The following is a 27,428-nucleotide window of genomic DNA, read 5'->3' as shown; positions in this document are numbered from 1 at the left end:
AGTAAAAAAGTTGAGAAAAGAAAATAAAAAGAGATGAAAAGTAGAAGATAATAAAAAAGTTAAGAAAAATAAAAGATGGATTTAAATTCACTAAATTATTTTTATTTATTACTTCAAACATATCTAATACATCATTACAATGGAGCCTTAAAAAACATGCCATTATGAAACAATATATTATTTCATTTATATTTATGACTAAGGTTAAATGCATGAGATGAATAAGAAAAATAGCCATAAAAGAACCATCAAAAGGTAATTAGAGAAAAGTGTTTGTTGGGAATGAGCTTGTCAAAATTAGAATGAACGTAATGCCACTAAAAAAATAGAGAAAAGAAAAGAAACCACAAATACAAGGCCTCATGAACAAATCTATTATCACAAAGAAGTTTAAAACAGTTAAGTTTCCCTCCTCTAAGGGATCCTTATACACAACAAACAGTGACCTAAATTAAGCATATGTCCTTCAGTTTTAAAACTAGCAGCTCAGTCCTTTCAAATTCTTTTCCATTCCAATTTCATTCCCTCCATAAACTTTGTCAAACAAAAACTAAAAATTCTACAAAACTGGCTAAAGATAAATGTGTATGAAATGCATTAAAAGAGTTAGGCAAGGTAGCGTGATTTAATGCCCAAGAGAGAAAAGACGGCACACTGGGAAAACTAAAAATATGTAATTATATAATATCAATCATCCTGCCTGAAAATTTCAATAGTCCATAATGCATGTTTATCAAACATGTACCTAGGGTTGAAGTGTTGGAAACTCCTGTTAGAAGCCTTATGATAAATTTGAGAATAAGTCACTTGAAACCAAAAATAATAAAGTAAAACAGTGGCCATTGTTTAAGATTATTCGAGAAAAAAGTGAGTTAAAAAAGAAAGCATTTTCAAGGGAGCAGGTGGAAGGAAGATTGTCATTTCTTCAATTCTTTGTACAAGCTATTGTATATATGTCCTTAAAAGAAAATATTAGATAAATTTTGAAAAATCCGCATACATGAAGAGTAATTGAAACCTTAACCTTTCCTTCAGGTGATACAAGTGAATAGGAGTATTAATTTGCTTGAGTTGTTCCTGTACCTTCATCCCACACATGTTACTTGTTTTTCAGATATATTATGAAAATGAGACTCTTCATCTTATATTTCAAAGTTTGCTTGATATACAAATAGAGATTAAGCAGCACCAAGCAACCAAAAAAAAAAAAAATAACAAGTTTGATCTATAAATTAACCAATGACCTATGATAAAGATTCTAGCACATTTGAGTTACCACCAGTCAATCTGCCACAGAAATACCATTAGTGATAATGACTTGATATTTGTTACTACATTTGGCTTCCATTTTAAACCACATCCTGAGTCAGACTCCAGTGAATCGTTTTTACCTTCTCAAATGAAAGATTTTGGCCCGAGAAATCACCTTGATTTAGAAGTGTTTGCAACTAGACAGATTTCTTCTTCATCCAAGTCATCCAACTAACATATATACAAAATAACAATGAATTGAAGTACCTAACAATTAATCCACGCCAAAGAATTATGATAGTGTTTCTTTTTTTTTCTTTCTTTCATTGAGTTACTCTCAAGTAAAATGTAATAATTGAAAAAAATGGCACCATAGAACACAGTAACTATGCTCTATTCTCTACCTAGTAACCACTGCTATATAATTCCATGACTAGGGATCATCAGGTGATGGACTTTTAACTGAACCACCATTACAAACTCATTTCAAGTCGCTATGTGAAGTTGCATTTGGGTTTTGGCCTTATATGCATGTTCTGAGCAGGAAAAGTCTATAAATTATCGTTTCATCTTTTTTATCTTGGTATCTTTCTCTTTTGACAATAAACAAAATTTTATCAGCTCAAAGGAAGAAAAATGAGCAAAAAGCCCTTCTAAGCAAAGGAAGCAACACAAGCCCATAGACAACCAAACTAAAGAATTCTGCTTATTTACCAATTTGCTTATTAACAAAGACAGCTATGTTTGCTTACCCCTTTGCCTACCAAGGAGACAGGTGCTTACCTAAGACCCATATGATTGCTTGCACTTGAAGAGACTAACTCATACAAGGATAATCGAAGGATAATGAAACCCTGCTATCAGAAAGCACCTGTTAAACAAGAAACAGGGATTAAAGAACTCATACAAGGCTTATTCCAGACCTATCCCTCTGCATACTTCTAAGGCTTGAACTCATCACTAAGTACAAGACCTCTAAATGCGGGAGCTTTCCATTGAGTCACTATCAGACGTCAAAATAATCTGTAACACCCCTAGCTCAACTAAAGTTCTAATACATGGTAGACCCTCTTTTGGCTAGGACATTGGCCTACGTCATCATTTCTTATTTTTCTTCTCCAACCAGAAAGCACTCAAAAGTCTTTAAATAACGTTGATGTCATTATCATTTCTTAGACTAGATTTTCCTGCTCAAAATTCACAATGTCTCCCTAGTTAAGCTTTGAGGAGATGCTGAATTTCTGTTCCATTATTTTATCCTTACCAGAAAATCAGGTATCACTCTGAGCAATTGATTTCTATAGGTTCAAATTCATGCTTTACTATCTTAATGCATTGTTGGTACAATGTCCAATAGCTGCCAATTGAGCTGAATTGGGCCTTAGACAGAGACAACAATACATGTCAATATGGATCCTATAAAAATTACCTTTCATATTTTATTATGAACTTGAATCCTTTATAGATACTAACAAGTAATGGGCTCAGCAGAAGTTTCATTTCATATGTTGATGAGCTCTTCCTACTTATATTATGTTAGATTTTTTTCCCTATATCTTTTCTCTCATTCACTTCCTTTCCTAAATGCTTATGTTTCAGTCAGCTCCAGTGTGAAATTAGAGCAAAGACAAAACCTAATACGAATAAATTCAAAGAGATCTTTCCAACTCAGTAATTGGCCCCAATTTTCATGTATTGCACCAAACGCCCTAACCTGTTTGCATGAATAAGGTTTGAAATTAATTGATTGTAAAGTAAGGAATTGAAAATATATCAGAATCATGGACACAGGATAGAACAAAAATTAAGCAGCTGATACAAAAGAAAATATTTTGATGACCACACCATCATTTCCCTCCAAATATAGTAAATATGAATAAAAAATAAAATGACAACTAATAGCTTCTGAAGTTCAGACAAAATAGAATTTCATTGAAATATCTCTTTTCTCATTTCTGTGAACTTCGAAGGTGTAGCAAACTGGATTACTAAGAATTATAACTGAAGAATAAATACAAGAGACAAAGTAAGATATGGCCAGCAATTCAATTTCGAATCTAACACAAGAATGTTAAAAGGTTATAGTTTTAGTAAATTAAGAAAAGTAAAACAGGGTTAAAGTTCAGTACCTCCTAATATGGATGAGATGACTTGGCCATCTTGTAAATATTACTAAACAACATATAATAAACTAAATAGCATAATATATATATCTATATATATATATATATATTGAATCCAAATTAAAACAAAATCAAAAACATTTGCATGCAATATGACACTACTCTGAATATACGTATGCTAATACAAAATATATATGTCCCAGTTTTGCAACATAAACAAAATAACGACGTGGTCTCAATGCAGTCAAGGTGCATGGGGTGGCGGTGGGAACACAGCGCGGATGTACGCCATCATCTCCTCATGCTGACGCTCTAGGCGATCAAGCCTCTGTAGGATATGCTCATGCGTAGCCTGCTGCTGATCCATGCGCTCCTCAATACGAGTCCCAATTGAGCTAATATGCGCAGCCAATTCCATCCAAGGCGCATGCTCAGGGGCGTCAGGAGCCTGGCCAGGTGATGTATGGGTGTAATGAGGCTCAGTAAATGATGGCTGACTAGATGGTCCAGTTGTGTAATCCGTCTCAGTCGTCATCGGCTCTGACATAGTTGGGTCAAAGTGGCGACCCTCAGACTGGCGTGTAGGGATATCAAACGCAGGCTCTCTATGGTCAAACTCGGTCTGAGGGTGTACCCCACCCTCCATCTCCCGAATCTCCTCCTCTTCGTCTACTGCAGGATGCACATCCCCCTCTACCTGTGGCTGTGGTACTGGTCGGTCCGCCCTCCTAATCCATGACCCATCTGGGGCCTTCTCCAACTTCATCTGCGCCATCGACTGCTCATCATAGGTGTCATAACTGCTGGGCGCCTCGACCTCCTGCTCCTTGCTCAAATCCACCCCCGCATCCTTGAACACTCGTGTCATGAAGCGGCCGTATGGGAGAATGCGTTTGGGCGTCTCGCAACATGCCATCATGTGCATCATCATGACATACCCGACATCAATACATCTCCCCGTCATAATCGAATCAATCAGGAATGCCTCCAAGTAGGAAACCTCATCTCGATGACCGCCACGTGGTAGGAGGATGTACACTATCATGTGATGAAGGACTCGGCAGGTCACTATGAGGCTATGTGCCGATGGTTTGCCCAACCCCGGGGCATCTGCCAGGCCGCACATCCTCTGAATCGCCTCTCTCGGATCGAAACCCGGCACCGTCGGCCAGGCCTTGGCATCATATACTCGGAGTCCACCACCAGGAATGTCCAAAATGCGGCTGATGCTCTCCGGGTCCAGATGGATCTGAACCCCTCTAACGGTCGAAGTGATCGGGCCTCCATGTCCATACGTCACTCGTGAATAGAATGCCCTGACTAATGTCGGAAAAATGGGCTCTGAAATAGTGACTAAGGGCAGCCACCCCATGCGTGCAAAGAGGCTCTCAAACCCGAAATGTTGTAGATGGGCGAAATTAATATTTCTCCCTGCAACCACCTTCCTCTAGATGAAATGCTGCTTGTACCTCTGGTATTCGTCGAGCGTAGTGAACAGGCCAGTGTCGAACCTCGCCTTTCGGCGAGCCTCCGCCTGACCGTCCTAAGAAGCCTGAGCAGGGCGCTTGCCATGTGCCTTCGAGGCACCCTTGTCTCTCCTAGGCGCCATGAAACACTACAATAGAAGAGAGCACTGTACTACAGGAACAAAGGGCCACACCTATGTCAAAACAAGGCCAATGAAAGAGTCGTGGCGCGCGGGAAGAGAAGACAAACCGCCTGTGACGCGCGATGAAGGAGGACCACTGCCAAACCTCACGCCCTAGCTCCGAAATGTGAACGCGCACCCCTCAAAACTCACTCTGAAGGCTTGCAACAGCTGAAAGGGCGTCGAAAGTGGGTCTGTGGAAGCTCAATCGGCGGATCCCTTCGACTGGCAGAGGATATCACTGAAGAAATTAACTACGGGAAGGTTTTTTAAACGTCACCCCGGCCGACCGGATATGAACCGGTTAACACAGTAACATGTTCCAGGGTGTTTTGCACTTTTTAATATAATGCATTCATTTTTTTAAAATTTCATTCATTCGAAAAAAAAAAATACATTTAGGAAACCTGTTTAATTCCTTTGTGTTTGGATTTTTTTTTTAAAATTAAATAATTCTTATCATATATCATCTAATTCTTATCATAAATTTAAAATAAAACTTTGATGAAAAGAAAATAAATAGAAAAAAATAAAAGTGAAAGAAAAATAAAAAATAAATTTAAACTTAGGATATTGTTTTTTGAAATGTGTAGATTGTCTTGTATATAAATATTTCTATATTTTATAGTTGGTAGTTAAATATAGATATAAATAATTTTTTTGGGATAAATAATTTGATTTATATGAATTTTTAAAAATTATTTTAAAATTGGATGGAATTAGAGAGTATTCCAAAAATGATCAAATTTGACATAATTTTCATGAATTTCATAAATCTAAAATCTCATTTAGAAATCAAACTTAGAAGATTCCTTAATAATCAAGAAAAATAGAAAATCTTACATTACCTATACATCAAATTCTATATTTACTCCAATCTTAGAGTCTAGAGAGTCATTAAAATATCTCTGGGGATAATAGAGAGAAGCCTCACATTAAAAGAACTTCATAAATGAAATATCACTCAAAATATTTAGGAAAACAATATCATATCAATTAATCAAACTATCAAACTATCAAACCACAGGTATGTTAACTAATAAGTAAGGACATAGTTCTGATCAATTATGAGAAGATGAAAACTTGTTGCGAAGACAAATTCTGATTTTGCAAGCTTGGGTAGACCAGACATAGCATTACTGGTACATGCTGATGAACTAGCTGTTGAAGATTCCCAACTCGAAAACTATTGATCTGTCTTGAAACCAGCCGAGGAGTGAGACACCAAGGCTAATCTACTGGAATGAAGCATTGCAATACCTTGGGCTGCCATGGAAATGCAATGAAAGTTGGCTTTCTTGACAAGCTTGATCTTGGGATGCCAATCATTGCATTACTAAGTGATGCTTATGGGGCCACATCCCCGTTATGCTTGTTGGAGACTTTAACAGCATGCCACCAAGTACAAAGTATCAGTTTCTGGCCTCATCTAAAATGGAACATCAGTCACAACATATAGCATCCAGAACAAGGCCATTCATGCATACATGGAGCAATGAAGAATTAAGGCCCGCCACTGGCAGCGCTCGAGTTATCTCATATGGTCCTTGTCAAACTCCTATTCTTGGCTTCTGTGTACAGCACCATTGGAAGTTTTCCCACTCCAATATCAGAAAGTTGCAATATTCTCAAGAAATGACCTGACCTCCAGGTTGACCTTGACTGTTGATACTGCTTCCATTGGACCTCTTCCTCTCTTGGATTTATTCATCACTTAGATGGGTACAAATGACTACAGCTCAACTCCTTAACAACTCAAAGATCACAAATGCAAGGGATCATATGGAACTAGATGGCCTATAGAAAAAAGATGGTGAAAGAACAGAGAATGTGGACTCATCAACAGTTGAAGTCAAAAGGCTAAAGGATCTTTGCTATCACAGACACAATCAGAAGAAGAGGCCAAGCAAGCTGCCTCTAGTCTAGGTGGCACAACCCAAATAAATGGCATTGGAGATATGCTTGAAGTGAGTTTTAAAGAGGTTATTTAGGCACAAGCACAACAACATGAATTGTCGTTAAGCCAAAACCAGTCAGAATGTATAATGGTCACCAGATATATGGTTTTGGTAAGACAAGCATGAAAGTGGATCCTCTAAATCGAAAGGTACGTGTTTGCCCAACATGAGGAAAGATGGTCCTTCACAACCATTGAGCAGTTGAATTTATGGCTTCCTTTGAGGAATCTAAACTTATGGGTTTGGGAGTGATAGCAGGCCTAGTTCATGGAGACTAGGCCTAGTTCATGGAGATTTTTTTCCTTTTTCCTTTTATATATATATATATATCCTAAAGAATAAAAATATACAGATACATTATAACCCTAAAACTATACTTCATCCATAATTATAGTTTCACCACATATGTGGTTTTATTCTATATAAATGGTTTTTAAAAACAAAGGACAATTAATTTAGAAAATCCGTAAAATATGTATAATTAAAATAAGTCAAAACAAACTATTTGCTGTCATTTTGAAAAAAAAAAAAAAGTGAAATGTTGGATCCGGTCGACCGGATATGGTCGACCGGTCGATATCCGGACGAGGGTGCCATTTTGCATTCTCTCTCATCCAGTAGCATGTCCAATTCCACATGGAACCGGTCGAGTGGAATGTTCGACCGGTCGATCTCCGGACGAGGGTGCCATTTTGCACTCTCTCTCATCCAGTAGCATGTCAAATTCCTCATGGAACCGGTCGACCGGATATGGTCGACCGGTCGCTATCCGGACGAGGGTGCCATTTTGCATTCTCTCTCATCCAGTAGCATGTCCAATGCCTCATGGAACCGGTCGAGTGGATCTGGTCGACCAAGCGATCTGGTGCCATTTTTATTTTATTTTATTTTAATCAATTATTATTTTATATTTAACAAATTTCATAATACCAAATTTTATTAAAAATAGTGAGTGGTTATTTGGTAAAATTTAATACTTATTACTTAATGATTTAAATTGATTTTAAGTTAAATTATATTTAAGTTGTTGACTTAAAACTTAAATAATCATTTTAGAATATGTAAAAATGTAATTGTCATTATGAAATAAAAATATTGAAAATTAAATATCTTTAAGTATAAACTAATTAATCTAATATAATTACAAACTAAAAAAGGTTTAAAGTTATTTTTATTATTTTCGTATTTTGATAAAATAATATATCATATAATTAAAAATAAATACTAATGTGTAGTTTTGGATTGTGAAGAACTGTCTAGATTTCTAATCCATGTTGATACTTCACCATCACCCATGCCAACTTGAATCTCAAGTTCGACAAGAGCTATAATAGAAATGCTACGTCAATAATCACAAAGAGAAAAGAAAAAAAGAAAAAAAAAACAAAAAACGAAATAAGAACCTTTATTAGATGTTTTGAGAGAGTGAGGGAAAATGCGACTTCATCATAACCTTCATTAAATATATAAACCATAATATTCACAATACAATGGGAGGAGTTAGTTTTTCCTGTAGAATGTACAATCATCTTTACAAATCCTCGTCACATCCTATTGAAAAGTGTAACTCAAACTGCCATAAATCGATGCCGATGTGCATTCTGTGATGAAAACAATAATCTGCCCAGTAGCTTCAATCTATACTTCTTAATCTTGGCCTGCACTCATTCATGTTTAAAAGACATATAAGGAAAGGTTAAATAAGTTGCCGATGCTATGCAATTTTTATATAAATGATGTCATAGCGAAAGCCTATATGTACATACCACATCGATGGATTTGGAGAGTCCCCCATTGGACCAGTTGTCCATGAATTTCATAATAAAAACGCCGCAGTCATTGCTAACACAAAGAGTAATGTGTAAGAACTTAATATGCGTGACATGGGAAGTATAATATGTGGAAAATGCTATGAAATCAAATTAAACTTAATTGTGGTAAACACTAACTCATTTGGTTGGCATGGTACGTCTGGCATGACAAAACTGTACATGTTCAAGTCTACAGCAACCATTTCTTTCTTGTTGGCAACAAGCCATAGAACAACCTTGGCCTTAAACAAGCAAAGTAATTGACATTCAAACTTACAATATGATGTACAATGCAACAAATATTGGGGAGTAGAAGGTACATTACCAAATTTTGTTGTATTCCACTCATACAACTCCTTTTTCTTCCAAGCCGAGAATCCAAGAGCTGGATTCGTTTGTTATGTAGGTCATAGACATAAAGTGTCCAATGGTTTTTGAAAAGGACCGGTAAGTAGACCTGCATGATGCCACATACAATGGATTAGAACATATAATGGGTCAAGGAGATTAGAAGTGAAGAAACATAAAACATTGGAATGCAAGTCTGACCTGAGTAACATTCTGATACGAACCATCAAAGGCATACATATATGGATCGAAACGCGCAATAATTGCATCGTGCGTCAAATGTTTTGCGTTGGAACGCATCACCATTTCCTATATATGAGATGAAAGTACTTAATGCATGGAAACATGTGTAAACGTGTGGACATGTTATCAAAACAAGGGAAATTCAGATGTAGTGGCAATTAAAAGCATTCACTACAGCTATGTAGGGGGAGAGAAATAGTTTTGTCCTTGATTGATCATCGAATTGCAACATTCGGCAAAATGCATCAACGACCTAAAAGAAAAAATGATTAAAATGTAATCAATATTCAGATTGACTAATGAGAAGATGTTACATCACATTAAAATTAAAAATAATGCAAACTAGTGGACAAATTGAAATATTAACATCATTGCCAATCCAACAGTCTCCCTGGAAAGACGCGAGGTTGCCTCTGATTAAACTTGTGTCAAGCATTGCAACAAGCTCCTCGCTGCCAACAAAACCATATATGTTAGGGTAATACGATTTATTGCATGTGGAAACACTTGAAATTGGCGTAGTATATGATGTAACATGCCTTGGGTCCAAGTCCCCATTAAATACAATTGCAGCTGCCTCTTTTAGGTCCATCTTGATGGCAGAATGGCGGGTTTGTGTCTGCGCTATGAATGGTGACAATAGATTGGGAGCCATCCGACGCACTCTCCGTTGCCTCCCAATGCTATGGGATCGGGGGGCCACAGTCATAGAACGCAAAGGTAAGGGGTCACAGATGACTACTTCGTCATCGGCTGTTTGTTTGGAGTATAAACAGATTAGTTAACTGAACCCCAGTACAATTTGACATATTTTGTACGAACTAATGCAGTAATGAATGTGGCCCAAAATGTTACCAATAATAGGTGGATGCCGAATAGGAGTGTCTGGTACTTCTTCGATGCAATGGAATGGCATGTCATATCGGGCAGAGGGTGAATCATGCGCGGCCTCGGGAAAGTCATCCGCTGCATAGCCTGAGTGACCAGCAGGAGGGGAATGTACACGTCTTTCTCTTCGAGCATCCAATCTATGGATCAGACCACGCATGATGCCAAGCTGCTGCTGAATGCCCTTTTGATAAGAATTTATTGCGCGTTCGGCAGCATAGTACTTTTCCAAGATTTCCTGTCACATGTTAATGAATTGGCATAGGCAAATTTAAAAGAAAATTGATTAGAAGTTATTAACAATATAGCAATGATAACCAAATTGTAATGTGATTCAGATGGATTGAATGCGTAAAGTAACAAGTAGTTTTAGCTACATCACTACTTGTCGGTACATGACTACTTGTCGGTCCACTGTCATCCTCGACATGTGTACGAGGCGGTGACGATTCATCAAACGCCTACATTATGAGAACATCACGCATGGTAAGAACATAGAAACAATGGAGGTATTCAAAATGCATGTAAATCAATATATAACAAACTTCATGTCGAATAAATGACTACCTGGCCATGTCCAAAACTCCCAAACTCACTGATCTCAGCAGATAAGCGCTCCTTTATCAACTCATCTGACCATGCTGAGAGTAGGGGCGCTGTCATCGGAACATGAACGAAAGGAATTTTGAATTTAATTACGTAATGGAGCTGCACAATGGAAATAAACATATGTATAATTCTTACTTGTTGGTACTGATGTAAACAAATTCAAATTTACCAATTAATGAATGTTAAAGAAGGCCAATACCTGGAGGAAAAGAATGCAACCATGAACCCAGACGCTGTTCCCTTGCTTAAATCGTCTTATACCCTCCACAAGCTGGTCAAGAACAAATTGGCCCCAATTAACATCATTTCTGAAACCATCTTCATGGATGGTATGCCACAAGTTTCGGCATCCATCAATCCTTGAGGTGGGGGCTAATAGCGTCGCACAAGTGTAGTAAATGAAGCATCTACGAAACTCCTCCCCAATAGGTAAGTTGAGGAGTCTCTCCTCACATGTGTTGAGGGTACCGAACGGATGACCAGACGGGGTAGTAGCAATGTGTAGAATCCGTCCAGTCGTCGGGAGGCCAAAGACAAGGCCGACATCAGCAGCTGTCAGATCATACCTTTTGTGGGATGTAATGTCAATGCGTCTGAACCCAACGTTAAAATGGGCAATCAGCCATATATAGATGTTGTGCCGTATCTCCTTGCAATTTAAGTGAAGAAGACCTCCAAACTGAAGGTCTCGAACCACGTCCAATTTCTCAGCAGGGAGCCTGTTGCATAGTTTTAGAAACCTTGAAGATGAACACCGTGTAGACAATCTGGTGGACTGCATTGAAATCGTTGGAGGTCATTAGTAGTTTACACATGAATTATATATAAGAAAAAATTAACATCAATAGGAATATGTAAACGTAGTGAATAAAGCAATAAAATTGAATGAACAAACAAACATATTCATGTGGATTCATAATTTACAATTGGATGTTTATGTAATTCAATCTTTAACATAAAAAAAACTATAGGTCGTAAGTTGATCAAAATATGAAATATCCGAAATAAGTTATCAATATTTAAAAACAAGAAAGAATGCATCACCTCAGTAGTGGCCATAGAAGAATGAAATGATTGTTGTAAGCTTCAACCTTGGAAGAACGGGCACCTGGAAATGGGTGTTATAGCAGTTATTGATGACCTGGGGAAACTAATAATAAAGGGAAAGGTCAATTGACTATTTCGACAATTAATATGTTTGATTAATTTGGTAATGGGGTTCCATAATCATAGTTGTAAGGAAAAAATAAATGAAATACATAACAATATGACATTTTAGGAAAACGCTTACAGTTTGGAAGCAAACACGTGTATGATCGATTATCCAACCAGCAACCATATAAATTACTAGATAATAACCATATGGACAACATGTGTAACAAGTATATCTAATTCAGGACAAATTGAAAGACAATTTTTATGACGTCTTAGAAATTGATGGGACATTGAAATAGGTGCAACAAGAACATAATGCTATAAGAGGACTAATTCACAACTTGGAAATAAATATAGGGGAAGTCTCGCTTTATTGAAAAAAAAAATTGTCACCCCTATACGTAAAATAATGTAACAGAAATTGTCATCCTTAATGAGGCTCCAAATAAGAAATGCTCGATAATGTAGACACATAGATGGAATTAAATAACAACTAAAAAGAAACCACATTGAAAGTGCACTTTCAATTAAGTTGGTTACTGAAAGCAACTCTAAATAAGAAAAATTCCAAAAAAGTGCATGGTGCCTATAAATAGGGCAATACATAAAAACGAGAATCAACAACCCCATACCATATACCATACAACAGAATATATGGAATGATACAAAAAGAGGAAATTGTACAACCAAATACAATGCAAATGTCACGGCAACGGATTATTACATTTAGAGCGGTTGTGACCTATTCCATTGCATCGAGAGCAATGAATTGCTCTATTATGAGAAAACTGTGATTCAATGCGCCTTTGTCGGGGTCTTCCTGGAGGACGTCTCACATGAGGGGGTTGGAAAGCAGGAAAGGTGTTGCCCGCGCAATCTTGCAAACTCCCATCATCACAAAGTTTCGGCATGTTGTGTGTTGGTAATAGTTGAAACTGACCCGAGTAAATCAAATCTTGCATGGAGACATGAAAACATGGGTCAATATAGTCATACACGTCGTGTCTCAGTGTGCGGATGACAGCACATACGTGTGCACATGGCAAACCGGACATTTGCCATGTCATGCAAGTACACGTACGTTGATTCATATCGACAACCAAATAAACCTCTCCAGTAAACACCTTAAACGTCCCTCCCAAATAGGGTAGCACACTAATTGGACCAGACCTCATGATATTTGACATTAACTTCTCTTCAGTTTTCGGTCCGACCACGCTCTTCCACTTTTGTGTACCACGCATATGGGTGTCCAACATGGCTACAAGTTTATCCATGTGCATTAATAATAAAGTATAAATTGTTTGGTGACGCTCTTCTCTTAACCACGCATTGAACGCCTCTGCAATGTTAGTTGTCATTATATCCCATCTCTTTTTAACAAACTTTGACATTGCCCAATGTTCGGGATTGTTTTCCGCAACCCATTTTGCTAGGTTCTCATTGAAGCGCACAAGTTTTTCAAATGCCTCATTGTAGTCTATTTCCAACCTAGCATACGCAATGCTGTCCAAAAGTAGCAAAGCATCTTCTTTCCCTTTCTTTTCTCGAATGTTTTGCTTATTGAAGAAGCTAGAAAAGTTTTCCTTAACATGGCGATAACAATATGCATGATTTCCTGTCCCAAACAACTCCGAAACACTACGCAAGATTCCCTGATGTCTATCTGATATAATAACAACTTCTTTACCATCTAATACCCTCTTTAATTTATCCAAAAACCAATACCAGTCCTCATAATTTTCTGAACTTACCACACCAAGGGCTAGCGGGAACATTCCATCATCTGCATCATATGCAATGGCAGACAAAAGAGCTCCCTTATATGGACCGCTTAGGTGGCAAGAATCAATAGCCAATACAGGTCGACACCCCTTGATGAACCCTTGAATTGAAAATGCATGGGCAATGAACAATTGCATGAAGTGACCTTCTTGGGAAATGTACTCCGCAATTATGCCCGAGTTTATTTCTCTTAGCCTATGGCATAACCAAGGGAAAAACGTGTAAGAGTCGTGTGGTACTCCATATATGCGCTCTTTTGCCTTCTCTTTAAGGTGCCATGCTTGGTTATATGTCAATTGAACCCCATGATCACGTTCAAAATCCTTACAGATTTGACGGGGAAGATAGTCTGGAGTGGTTCTAAACACATCTTCAACAACAACCGCACCTCTCTTTGAAGAAACCTTCACCTTAGATGAACACTCATCCTGAGCTATATGATTATGATTCACTTGGTAAGTATGAACTCGCAAGATGACATTTCCCTCGACAGCGTGAGCTGTTATCTTCCAAGGACAACCATCAACCGAACACTTGACAGACATATGCGTAGGGGAATTTTTCTTGTACTTGTATTCAAACCTCCCACCTAATGACATCTGGTAAATTGCATTGCGAAACTCCTTGGCATTTTTAAATGTATGTCCCGACCCTAATATTGCCTCACGAAAACGAATCGATTCCAAAGGGATGTACTCAGTATCTGCAGAACGCGACGCAAAACCTCTTGATAGCATCATAGTTTGAGGAATTGGATCGCATGATGCATTAGAGGACGGGAACGTGATAGGTGGATCTCTGCATTGACATATATTAACATAATTAGACTACGTGATGCGTAAAATTGATATTCACAACATTTTAAATAAACATTGATGTTAAAGTCCATTACCGAAATGCCAACTGTGAATTCGGGATATTTGCTTCAATGGCTTCCACAGAGGGTAAGTCTACTAGGTATACATTTGCAAAGTCATCACTGTGGGAAACCACGTTATCCAAATCATCCTCATCTTCTAAATCTTGGATGACTCTGGGATTGAACTTCAGCGTGTAGTGCATCTTCATCACGTCAAGGGAAATGTCGAATTTCTCTATGATTTTTTTGGTGAATTCTTCAAATGTCATTCCTTTATATATGTGAATACCTTTGCTTCTTCCACCCAAGTATTCCCATTGCCCATCATTTTTTTGGACAAGTTTGCCACCCACGAAAATGTAACAATATATCCTATTACTTGCGTCCATTAACCTATACAAACATAGCACAAATATCATATTATAGACCAAACAATTATGCGTCTTATAGAAAATGGCCTTCATATTTTCTCTCATCTGCCCTTTTGCTTTGAAGTTCACACTATTACTAGTCACCATGTCCAGATTATCATGCATCATTTATGCATATACTTTTCCAAATGTTACTTCACTTATTCTATTTTTAACTGGTTGGTCGACTAACTTTTCATTCATGCATCATCTATTTTTAAATTGCACCTATAAAACTAACTTTTCAATTCAATATGCAATGCTAAACCAAACAAACATAAGTGAACCAAGTAAAATGCAAGGAAAATCAAAATATATTTTTATGTCGTCTTCATCATCACAATTATCATGAATGGCAATCGAGGGTTCTCATATTGATGGAGAAACAAGTGAATCATGGTGACATCACAGTTTAATAAAAAAGAAGTGATTTTTCCATGTCAAGGCTATCAATCATATAAATCGAACACAAACATAATTATCTAAACAAAAACTTTTTTTATACCACGACATGCAGATGCAATTAGCCCATGAGGATCCTCACTATTTCAAACTGTGAGCCATGTCTTAAAAACACCATAACCCACGCCATGTCTTAGAGCCAGTTACGGGGTTTAAGCTTTAAGCTTAAAAAAAAATACTACTTTACCTGATGGTCAGAGAAGCTCTCTCCTCAATGCTCAGCACGGGACGACACCCACGGTGGGGATTAATGGCACACTGAAATCGCCAGATAAATTAGGGCAATGTATTTGGGCTGAAATGAAATGGTCGGGATAGCCAAAATGAAGCATAAACTGAAATTGTTGAACCTACTATCAACTACTTCGCCACGGAACCCAAATCCGGTGGTGATCGTCGAGACCAATGGATTGACAGAGATGAAAAACTCCACCGTCTACACCTAAAATCGGATGGCCAGGAAACTCCAGATGAAGATAGGATTAGGGCATTCTTTGGGCGGAAACGAGGGAACACTCAGGAATGTGAAAACGCCTCTCAATTTTGGGGAAAACCAAATGGAAATCCAACGTCGATTTTGTTTTTAATCGGATGGTCGGCAAACTCCATATGAAGAGAGGATTAGGGCATTATTTGGGCGGAAACGAGGGAGACACTCAGGAATGTGAAAATGCCTCTCAATTTTGGGGAAAACGAATTGCAAATCCAACGTGGATTTTGTTTTTTTTTTTTTACATTAGCCAGCCAAAGGGCATTTTCGGCATATTATAAATTGTATAGCCTTCTTATCAATTTTGAGACTTTGTCTGGGTGTTGGGCTTAATTCTGTAACATATATGGACCATTTGTTAATTTTTGGGCCCAGCTGGGCCCAAAACACAATTCTCCCAAGGTTTTGCCAGCAGGGGTCAATTACTAGGGCAAGTTTGCCCCTAGTTACATAATCTGAACCAAAAATATATAAACTCAAATTCATCATATAAACATAATTTTTTAAAAATATTTTAAATAAGAAATTAATTATAATTAAATAAAATTTTTTCATCTATTTGAATATCAAAAATATAAAAATTATCGTTATAATTTTCTTCATAGTGTTTTTAATATCATTAATATATTAATTAATTAATAAAAATTATACCTATATCATCATTTATTTTATATCATTTAATACAATTAAATTAAATGAATTATAGTTTTAATATTAAATATATTTTAAAATTAGATATATTATAATCAAATATTACAATATTATTATGAATAATATTTGATATAATTTAATAATAAATATATACTCATGAAATTCTTTTTTTTTTTATTAGCACATATAATATTATTATACATATATCTATTTATTGAACAAAATAATTTTAAAATATCTATTATATTTTTAATTTTATTTTTAAGTGTTTTTTCTTATATTTCTTTTTTTTTTTTTATCAATTTTAGGTTCATTGATAGTTCATGTCAAAATATCCGTAGATATATCTCCGATATATCCGTAAAATGAAAGTACCGATATATTCGTAATTATCGATATTTTCATTCTTGACGGTACCACATATATATAGGATTAAATATAAATACTTTTAACATTTTTTTTATGAAATAAATTTAACTCATGAGATAGGTATACAAAAATTGAGAAAATATTTTTGCACAATAAAAAGAATATATTTTTCGTATTTGTTTGGCCTGTTGGGCAAGTGTTTTTAAAAAAAAATATTTTAAAAAATAACTTTTTCAAAATTCTTCTTATAAACTTGAAATATTTGTAACATCTTTCCTATGTTTTAATTGTTTTTTAAATATAACTTTTACGTGTAATATTTTATTTTTAATCATTCATCATATTTATAACATTATTTTTAAAATTAATTATCATGAGGCAACTGAAAATAATAAAAAAAAATATATTTTCAAAAAATAAGTTATTTTTGTTTTAAAAAATAGATTTTTTTTTTTTAATTGTCAAACATATTTTTTTTCCTTAATATTTTTAAAGCTAAAGCTTATTCTTTTATTTAGGAATTATTTTTATTCTTTAAATATATATTTATATTAATTATTATCAAAATTATATTTTCTTGCTTATTTCTTTCCCTTAGTCATGTCTTTTTTATGTTTCATCACTTTTTTTATTTAGTTATCTACGATGGCATTTAATACAATAATCATCTTTGTCTAATCAAATTCTTGAAAATTTAAAAAAAAAAATTAGAAAAAGAAATAAAGAAAGAAAAAAAAATGGGGAAGAAAGAAAAATAAAAAATATTTAATATTTAAAGACCAATATTGTTAGTTGCTTATAAAAATCATAAGTTAACTATAAAAGGCATATATAAATTTATAAATATTTTAAAATAGAAAAATAATTATATATATGTCATAAAGTAGATAAATTATCATTTTAGTATTAAACATATTTTCTAATTCTATATATTATTATGAACTACTACAAACTATATTATTCATATATTTAAATTTGATTAAATAATTTTAATATATGTATTGTGTTGCTTCTTTTATTTTGCCTTGTTATGATTATTATCTCCATTAAGATGATATTTTTTCAATCCACTAGTCTCATGATCTTAATTTTAATACTAAATGAAACTATTACAAGACAATATGTATAAATTATTGACATAATATTTAATGAATCAAATAGTTAATATTACTTATATACTTCAAAATTTTATATTTCTTATAAACACACAAGATATTATTATCAAAAATCATGTATTATATCATACATAATATCAATTTTTTTTGTCAAAACAACTTTAATATATGCATTATTATTTTTTTTCTATCATTTTTTTTTGAAGTTTTTTTTTTCAATATTTTTATGAATTTTGATCCATTATTTGTCATCTAAATTTTTGTTATAATTTTCACTAATATTTTCAAATATATCATACTATATTTGTAAAATTCAATACTGATATATCTATTAAAAGTGATATTTTTATCCTTAATAATTTTAAGATCGTAGTTATTTTAAATTTTATTCTTAAAATTGAACACTTTCCATTTGAAGACAACATTTCATTTTAACCACCCTTTTATATCTTCATTATAAAAAAAATTGCAACATAATCTTAAATATTATCTTAATAATTATTACTCAATATATATATATATATATATTTACTTAGATGGTTCAACTTTGTCATTCCAAATGGGGCTACTAAACAAAATTATCATCCTCATCATCAATATCATAAAAAAAATGTCAATAATAATTGAGTAAAAATAAACCTAAGCACAACATATAATAGGATCTAATGCAAAAATCAGGTTTAGACCTTGCATTAGAATCATCTGCACTGATCATGTTGGACGTATTACAACATCAGACATCAGGAGCTATAAATCTCAGATGTAGTAGCCAACCATTACCAAAGCTTCCACCCGCCTGGCAAATTCTGGACGACCACTCGAGCACACTTAACCACTACTCAAGTGTCTAAGGCGCTTGGGTGTTGGATAAGCGCTTGAGTGTTCTTTGTTTTTTTAAAACATCAATTTAAGCATTTTTTGTTCATAGAAAAAATATCGATCCACTTTAACCCTTCAATGACCTAACTTGTCACTAAACAAACCTTTTTAAACTTACTTGTGACTTTTCAGTTGAATCAACAATAACCTTGAATCTTCAGTGGAGAGTAAGTCACTGTCTACAAAGTTTCTTAAGCTAGGATAAATAGGAACAAAATTACCAACAAACAAAAATAAGACTCAATGCCCTAATAATCTCTCTCTTTGGTAATTTTGTGATAAAACACTGTTACATAAACTCCCTATTACTCTCGACTAAGCCTAAACATTCAAACACATGTTGGTACTCTCATAATGCATCATGATTAGGTACACTCTTTCAATCCTTGTAATTTGCACACACTAAAACATAAATACTCAAGGTAAAAAGGTGTGTAGGAGAAATAGATAAATCTAATAATGTAATCAAGATATAGTGATAGAGAATCACTTAGGCAACATCGAACTACAGCCTAAAAAGGATAGCATGAATGAAGCTAGCCACGACATAGAATCTGAGTATGATAGGACATGGGGTAGAAAGAATACGACAAATACGTAGCAATGACCCAAGTTGACTTGGTGAAGTTAGCAATGGAAACATAAGTCGACAATGGACGAGACTTGCCATACAAAGTGGCAAGAATAAAGGCAAACTCACCTCTAGTGAGTGCATGAACCTTTAAAGAGAAAACTGGAAGCTGACCAACAAAAAGAGGCATGCCTAGTACACGCCTAATAGACAGAGTAGAGACCATGAAGGTTTGGCCATACATAGTAACTCGAAACATGAGACCATTAACTACCAAATGGATGTTCGAATAGAATATGAGAACGTAATGAGGATACGGAGTGCCTTGAATAGTTATAAGAGTCTCTTAGCCCCTAGCATGAAAGAGAGTAGGGAGAGGGGTGTCCTGAAAAGCCCTAAGGTCAATAGGGGGCTCTACCTCGACTCAACGACCTCAAAGGACAAAATAGTATCCATCACAATCCTTTTTGAAGTGAAAACACTCTAAGAGAAAATCATCTAGGTTGAAAGGACCTTAAATGGGAATGCCATGTGTAGGCTCAAGAGACGAAGGCATGAAATGAGTCACCTCCTTGGGACAACGATGTTATGCCATACTACTAATAATAAGAAAGTGTAACAGCATGAAAATCGAGAAAAATACCTTAAGAAACTAAACCACTAGAAATGCTTAAAAGATAGCCCTAAACAATAGTATAAAGACGAAAAAACGAAATAGGACACGAATTGACCATGAGAAGACGAGGATCAGAAACCTAGGCCACTCAAGCGAACTAAAAAGAAGATAATGAAAAAAATGGCACACTGGAATGCATTATATAGGTGCTTGGGTTGTTGGATGCAAGATTAGTGCTCGAGCAGTTTAAGTGTTGGATATAACTTAAGGAGCACTCAAGCACTCATACCGCATGAACCAGGGCTAGAAGCAACTTATGGATGCTTGAGCGCTTTGAGTGTTAGTATTGAGTGCTCGATGGATGAAAGGAACACTTGAACACTAAGATAAGCGTTGAAGTCTGATAGAATAAAAATAATGAAGAAAAATATGAAAAACAAATAGAATACTCAAAGCTTCACAAAACAGACATTAAAAGAACAAGTAATTGGCAGGGTTAAAAATAATGAGAACAATTTGAAAATCATCCGAAGGCATGATTTAATCCAAAGAACTTACAGAATTTAAGAGAGTAGTAATAATTCAAGTAGAAAGCCTAGAGAATATAATTCAATCAATGGATATTCATAGTACTCTGCTTAATACCATAATCACTAAGCATATGTTTCATCCAAAAGAGTTAGGTACAACAACTCCCTACAACAATGCATTCCGCTTTTGCAATGGACAAAGATATTAAATTTTGCTTCTTACTTAGCCAAGTGACTAAACAATCCCCAACAAAGAAGCAAGCACAAGAAATGTTTTTCCTATGCTTTATGTTTCCAACCCAATCGCCATTGAAATATCTAACATTAACACAAGAGGAACCACAAGGGTACCATAACCCATAATTTAAAGTCTCACTAATGTAGCAAATGATTCTTTTAACAAAAGTTAAGTGTGACTCTTTGGGATTTGTTTGGTACCTGGCATAAGTGTCCATACTAAAAGAAATGTTTGGACAACTCACAATGAGATATAACAAACTTCTTATAATGCTCCTATAAAGCTTTTGCTCAACATCTTTTCTAGATGTGTCCTTGCAAAACTTAGTAGTAGTGCCCATGGTTGTCCTAGAGTGCTTGGTGGATTCAAGGCCAAATTTCTTTACTAACTCCTTAGCATATTTAGATTGAGACAAAAAAAAAATGTCATCTTTAAGTTGCCTAATCTACAGTTCTAGGGAGAAATTGAGTCCACCTACTATGCTCATTTTGAACTCTTTTTTCATTTCCTCAGCAAAATTAAGGGTAAAGTCACTTGAGGTGGCTCCAAAAACTATATTATCAACATAAATTTGAGTTATTAATAGTTTAAACTTAGACCAATGAATGAAAAGAGTTCTATCAACTCCCCATCTCTCAAAACCTTTTTCTAAAAGCTAAGTTGTAAGCCTCTCATATTTACAAAAGAAGGATTCCAATGATTTTAGTTTAATCATTAAGGAAAATGAGTTCGGTTTTATTATTAAGAAAAATGGTTTTTAGTTTTATTTTTTAAGAAAAATGATTTTTATTATTATTATTTTAAAAAAATCTCGATATTCCTTAAAAAAAAATGTTTCAACTTACATTAAAAAATGACTTCAATTAAGGAAAAAACAAAAAAAAAAAATTATTTCAAATTTTATTTACAAGTTTGATGACTGAAAAAATATATAAATAAGATTACTGATAAAATCAAACTGGTATATAATAGAAATAAACATATAATAATAATAATAAATATTTTAAATCGTCGACCGATTCGAAAAGGTTCCCCCTTTTGTCAGACGGTTTTTGGACCAAGTGGGCCACCCACGACCCAACATTAATTGCCTACCCCTTTTTTTTTTTTACAAAATGGGCTCTATACCCTCCACAACCCAACATTAAATGCCCAACCCCATCTTGCAAAATGGGCCATCAAATCTTCAGCTCTATGCCCAACCACCACTTGGCTTGACCACCTAGGCTAGGTTAGTTGGGAAGAGGTTTATAAAGTACTTTATTTTTCCTCTTACTTTCGATGTGGGATGTAGGATAACATAAAGAGATTTAAAAGCAAAAATCAATTTTGTTCCGATCTACAAGGATTTGAATCATGGACCACTAGCTCATAATGGGCATAACCATTCCACTGTGCTGCATTTTTGTGTGTTAAAATTTAACAGAAAATAACTACATAGGCTATTTCAAAAAATAATATATATATATATATATATATATATATATATATATATATAAATCGTATTTTTTTTTTTCATTTTCAATTTGTTTTCATATTTAAATACAACTTTTTTTTTACCATTTTGAATATATTTTCATATTTAAATATTGTATATATTTTGTTTAATAAATTTAACCCATTAATACATTTATATAAAAATGAATAAATAATATTATAAATATTATTTCATTTTTAATTATATATTTTAAATATTTTATAATTATTTTTAATTTTAATAAAATATAAAATATATATTTATGACATTACCGATTCAACCGCGGTTCAACCATTGGTCCGACCAACGAATTGTGAACTAATAACTTTTTCGTTTTAATATCCAATCCGGTTTTAAAAACATTGATAATAATAATAATAATAATAATAATAATAATAATAATAATAATAATAATAATAATAATAATAAATGAATGAATGATTGAAAGGAGCTAAATACATCAATGTGGCCAATCAAAGCAAGAAAAGAAGTACAGAAATGATGATGATGATGATGAATCAAAGGAGCTAAATAAACCAATGTGGCCGTTTGGCATCGGTTTGGCCTCAAAGGGCACTTCCTGTGCGCCTAAACTAGCTTATCTCCGGTTAGAACCAAAAGGTGATGGAGACATGGCCGCACCATTTCCGTTGGTATCGGTTTGGCTTCAAAGGGCGTTTCCTATGAACCTGAAGATGGAAAAGACAAGTATAAAATATAAATTTATTAGAAACTTACTTTTCATCGACAATGTTTTGTTTAAAATCAATTCCGTCTTGTGGTCCACCTTTTCAATTCTACTTCATAATGCTTAGTTGGTGCTAGTGAGAAAATTTCCAACTCAAACTGAAAATAATTTTCACAACTCTTATTTGAAAATTTATTTTTACAATTTTGATGATAAAAAAATATATAAAAAGGATTACTAATAAAATCAAACTAGTATGTAATACAAATATACATAAAATAATAATAATAATAATAATAATAATAATAATATGACATCAGTAGCAGTGTTTGTTTGTTTTCTTGTATATTTCATGGAAGCAGTGTTCATTTCTTCCATCTTTGCAAGGAAATCAAATCAAATATATATATGCACTTTCTATGATAAATCAAATATAAAAAAATTAATTTCCTTTTGTTTTTTTCCCTTCCATCCATGCTTTTCATGATAGAAACCAAATAAAATTTACTTTTATACTTTCTTTCTAAGCCCACCAAAAGGGAGGGTAAAGGGCTAGTATAATTTTTCACACAAGTTTTTATTTTATTGTCTTTCTTATCACTTTTTTTTTAAAGAAAATATTTTCACATTACTTTTCAAAAGTAATTACTTGAGGAAACATAATTAATCATTTCTTAAAATTTTTATTTTTAAAGTATAGTTTCGAGGATTATACTATTTTTTTTACTTACTTTGCTTAAGAATTTAGTACCTGATAACTTCTTAATACAAGATATTTGTTTAAATCATTTATATTTTGAACTTTAAGGTTTTAAGTGTAAAATAATTATCATGTCATTAGAGTGGATTCATAAATAATTAAAATAAATAAATATAGAAAGATGAAATAATGAAAAAAAATGAAATTAAAAGATTTTATGAAACCAACACACTAAAAAAAAAAAAGAAGAAGCAAAAGGGTGGAGATATTATAGAGGAGGAAATAAATGAAAATAAAAAATCATATGATATGGTTGGTTGTCACATGTTAATTTTTTTTTTTTTTCACTAAAAGACAACACTTTATCAAAGAAAAAATAAGAAAAAAATATTGTGGTAGTTGGTGGGAGGAAAGGTGGGTTAGAGGGTGTAGTTTTTAGCACATATTTCTTGTTTTTTTTTTTCCAAAATATATGTACTTTAAAATTCAAACTTAAAAAAAATAAAAATATATCACGACTTCATAGCTAATTTGTTTTCTTTTTCTCTTTCCTTTTCATTTTCTCATGTTTATACGCAATTGGCAGTATATAGTTTCCTTTTTGAGAAAATAGATGATTTTGTGAAAATTTGTGTTAGGAGTTTATCATAAAAGTAATCTTTTTAAAAAGAAAAAAATATTTTACATCTAGATTGTTTTTCAAAATATTTATCAAAATAATCTTTTAATTTTATTTCATTATTTTATTCTATAATAAAACCATAATTGATAAATATGATTTCAATCTTAGAGATAAAATCACAGTCATTAACTATAACTTTATCATGAAAAAAAAATATATGTAAATGCTAATACGACATGAAATTAATTATTTTGATTAATATTTTAAAAATAAATCAAGATTAATACATTTTTTTTTTCAAAAAAGGTTAGTCCGGCCAACAGCAAACTATGTGTTAGGACCAAAACCGTTTTGTCCATATCGAGGAAGTGAAAGGGCAAGTATTGGATGAATAGGATGTCGGTTACGAATGCAAGAAAAAGAGTGAAAAAAAGGTGGGATTGAAATCGAGGTCTGATGATTTTGTTATGATTGAAAATTGAAATCGGAACATCAAAGTGGTCTTCTTTCCTATTTTTATGCCCACTGCCCCTGTGTTCTTGGTGTCCCGTATGCCAATCACATGCATGTTGCTTTTGCCCGTTGCTTTTTGCACAGGGTCCAAAGGGGCGTGAGGAACTTTTGCTTGGATTGTATCATTTGGTCCCCTAAACTGATAACTTTCGAGATTATGTAGAATTATACACGAATGATCCTTTTTTTGCTCTCTTTTTGGTCCTATGTCTCTTATCCCTAGGAAGTCTTCCTCCATTAATAGGTTTTTTCATGAAACTCCATTTATTCTCATGTGGATGGTAAGCAGGCCTATATTAGGAACTTTTGCTTGCATTGTATCATTTGGTCCCCTAAACCGATAACTTTCGAGATTATGTAGAATTATACACAAATGATCCTCTTTTGGCTTTCTCTTTAGCCCTATTTCTCTTATCCCTAGGAGGTCTTCCTCACTAACAGGTTTTTTCAGAAAACTCCATTTATTCTGATGTGGATGGCAAGCAAGCCTATATTTCTTGGTTTCAATAGGACTCCCTACGAGCGTGACGAAACCAAGAAATAACCCCTCACGTGTGAAATTATATAAGACCTCCTTTAAGATCAAACAATTCTATCATCGAATTGAGTATGATTGTATGTGTGATAGCATCTACTATACCACGAATATCAATGAACCTGATTATTGCAATTGCTCAAGATACCCTTTTTTAGCTTCTATGATCTATTTCTTAGTTCAAGATCGCTCAAGATACCCTTTTTTAGCTTCTAGGATCTATTTTTTAGTTCAAGATCACTTTTACTAATTGGAATCAAAGAATTACTAGATTTGTTCTGCCCATTTTTGCCCAGAGTCCAAAGGGGTCCTCACGGCTTTAAAATGCGTTTATAAGGTTAAGAAAAGTTCATACTTATATAGCGCCAGAAACTTTTCCCCCTCTCCAATGTGAAATGTCACAAATACCCTCCATGCAGACACAAAATGTTCTTGTTGTGTCCCATAAGATTGCAATGTCAAATAGACAAACACTCCTACGAGGCCAAACAAACCCCCACACCGAGGTCGAATATCGGCTCTGTGGGATGTCACAAACACCCACCATGCAGATACAAAATGTCCTCGTTGTGTCCCATAGGATTGCAAGGCCAAATAGACGAACATCCCTACAAGGCCAAACAAACCCCCACACCGAGGTCAGATATCGGTTTTAATATTATTTGTAACGACTCACTCTCAACCGTGTAGATATTGTCTGCTTTTGACCCAAAGGGACTCTCACAGCTTTAAAACACGTCTACAAGATTAAGTAAAATTCATACTTATATAACGTCAGGAACTTTCCTCCCTATCCGATGTAGGATGTCACATATAATGTGATTTTTATTTTTTTATTTTATTTACAAAGAATGCTTCAATTTATAAAAAATGATTTGATATATTTTTATTTACATAAAAATTCTTCAACATATTTTAACTTATTTTTATTGAAAGAAATGATTCAATGCAATTTCTCAATCCAATTTGATTTTATTTACAATTCTATTTTTTTTTTAAAAAAAAAAGGTTTGATTTTATTTGTAAAAATAAAGTTTTTAGGATTCAATTTTATTAAAAAAAATGATTTTTATATTTTTATTAAAAGAAATGGCTCCAGTTTAATCATCTCAATATTCCTTTAAAAATGTTTCAGGTTACATTAGAAAAAAGAGTTCAATTAAGAAAAAAAAACAAATATGTGATTTCAAATTTTATTTTATTGACAAGTTTGATGATTGAAAATATATATATAAAAAAAATATTACTAATAAAATCAAACTGGCATGTAATACCACTACTACAAAAAAATGAAAATGATGACACTCACTTCCTTGACACTTTAAAAAAAAGTGACATGATTTAGTTTGAAGTGTACAATCATTGGCGCTTGTTTACTATGACGCTTTTAGAAGCGTCATTGAACGACATGGATTTAGAAACATTGGCGCTTAATTTTAAGCGTCATCATTAAATCTATTTTTTGGATCCTCGACACTTTTGAAAAGCATCATTTTCTTTCATGATATATATATGCCTAAATTTTCATTCCCCCCAAATGATTTTCACATCTGCCAAAAGTATATACTTCCACACCCACACCAGTTATGAGTGTGAAAAACCCTAAGCCTTCAGTACTCTTTATCCATTTTCAACCGATGTTTAGGTCTTGTACGAGCTCACATCATCATCAACAACAACATCAAGACCTACAAGCAATGAAATTTCACAAATTTCAGTGGTTCCTAAAATCAAGAGAGGCGGGAGACGATTGAGGAGTAGTTTGGCCTCCTCTTTCGTGAAATAGCCAGGAGAGAATCGAGATCTATGTTTTGTTGGGAAGATTTGGTGTGGTGTTCATTTGTATCACTGATTGAATAATTGTTGCGGTATGGGGGAATGTAG

The 27,428-nt window shown here is 34.0% G+C and overlaps 1 long non-coding RNA gene across 1 annotated transcript; it reads right to left on the bottom strand.

Annotated features, from left to right (window-relative positions):
- Positions 1 to 9,160: 9,160 nt before the first annotated feature.
- LOC117932922 lies at positions 9,161 to 9,647 on the bottom strand. The gene is made up of 3 exons (XR_004654260.1): positions 9,558 to 9,647; positions 9,341 to 9,448; positions 9,161 to 9,248 (listed from the first exon to the last, which is right to left on the bottom strand). It is a non-coding gene; the product is annotated as an uncharacterized LOC117932922 (long non-coding RNA).
- Between the last annotated feature and the right edge of the window lie 17,781 nt (positions 9,648 to 27,428).

This window comes from Vitis riparia, chromosome 16 (genome assembly GCF_004353265.1).
Source record: "Vitis riparia cultivar Riparia Gloire de Montpellier isolate 1030 chromosome 16, EGFV_Vit.rip_1.0, whole genome shotgun sequence".
NCBI classification, from domain to species: domain Eukaryota; kingdom Viridiplantae; phylum Streptophyta; class Magnoliopsida; order Vitales; family Vitaceae; genus Vitis; species Vitis riparia.
This window is presented reverse-complemented; position numbering and strand designations above follow the sequence as displayed.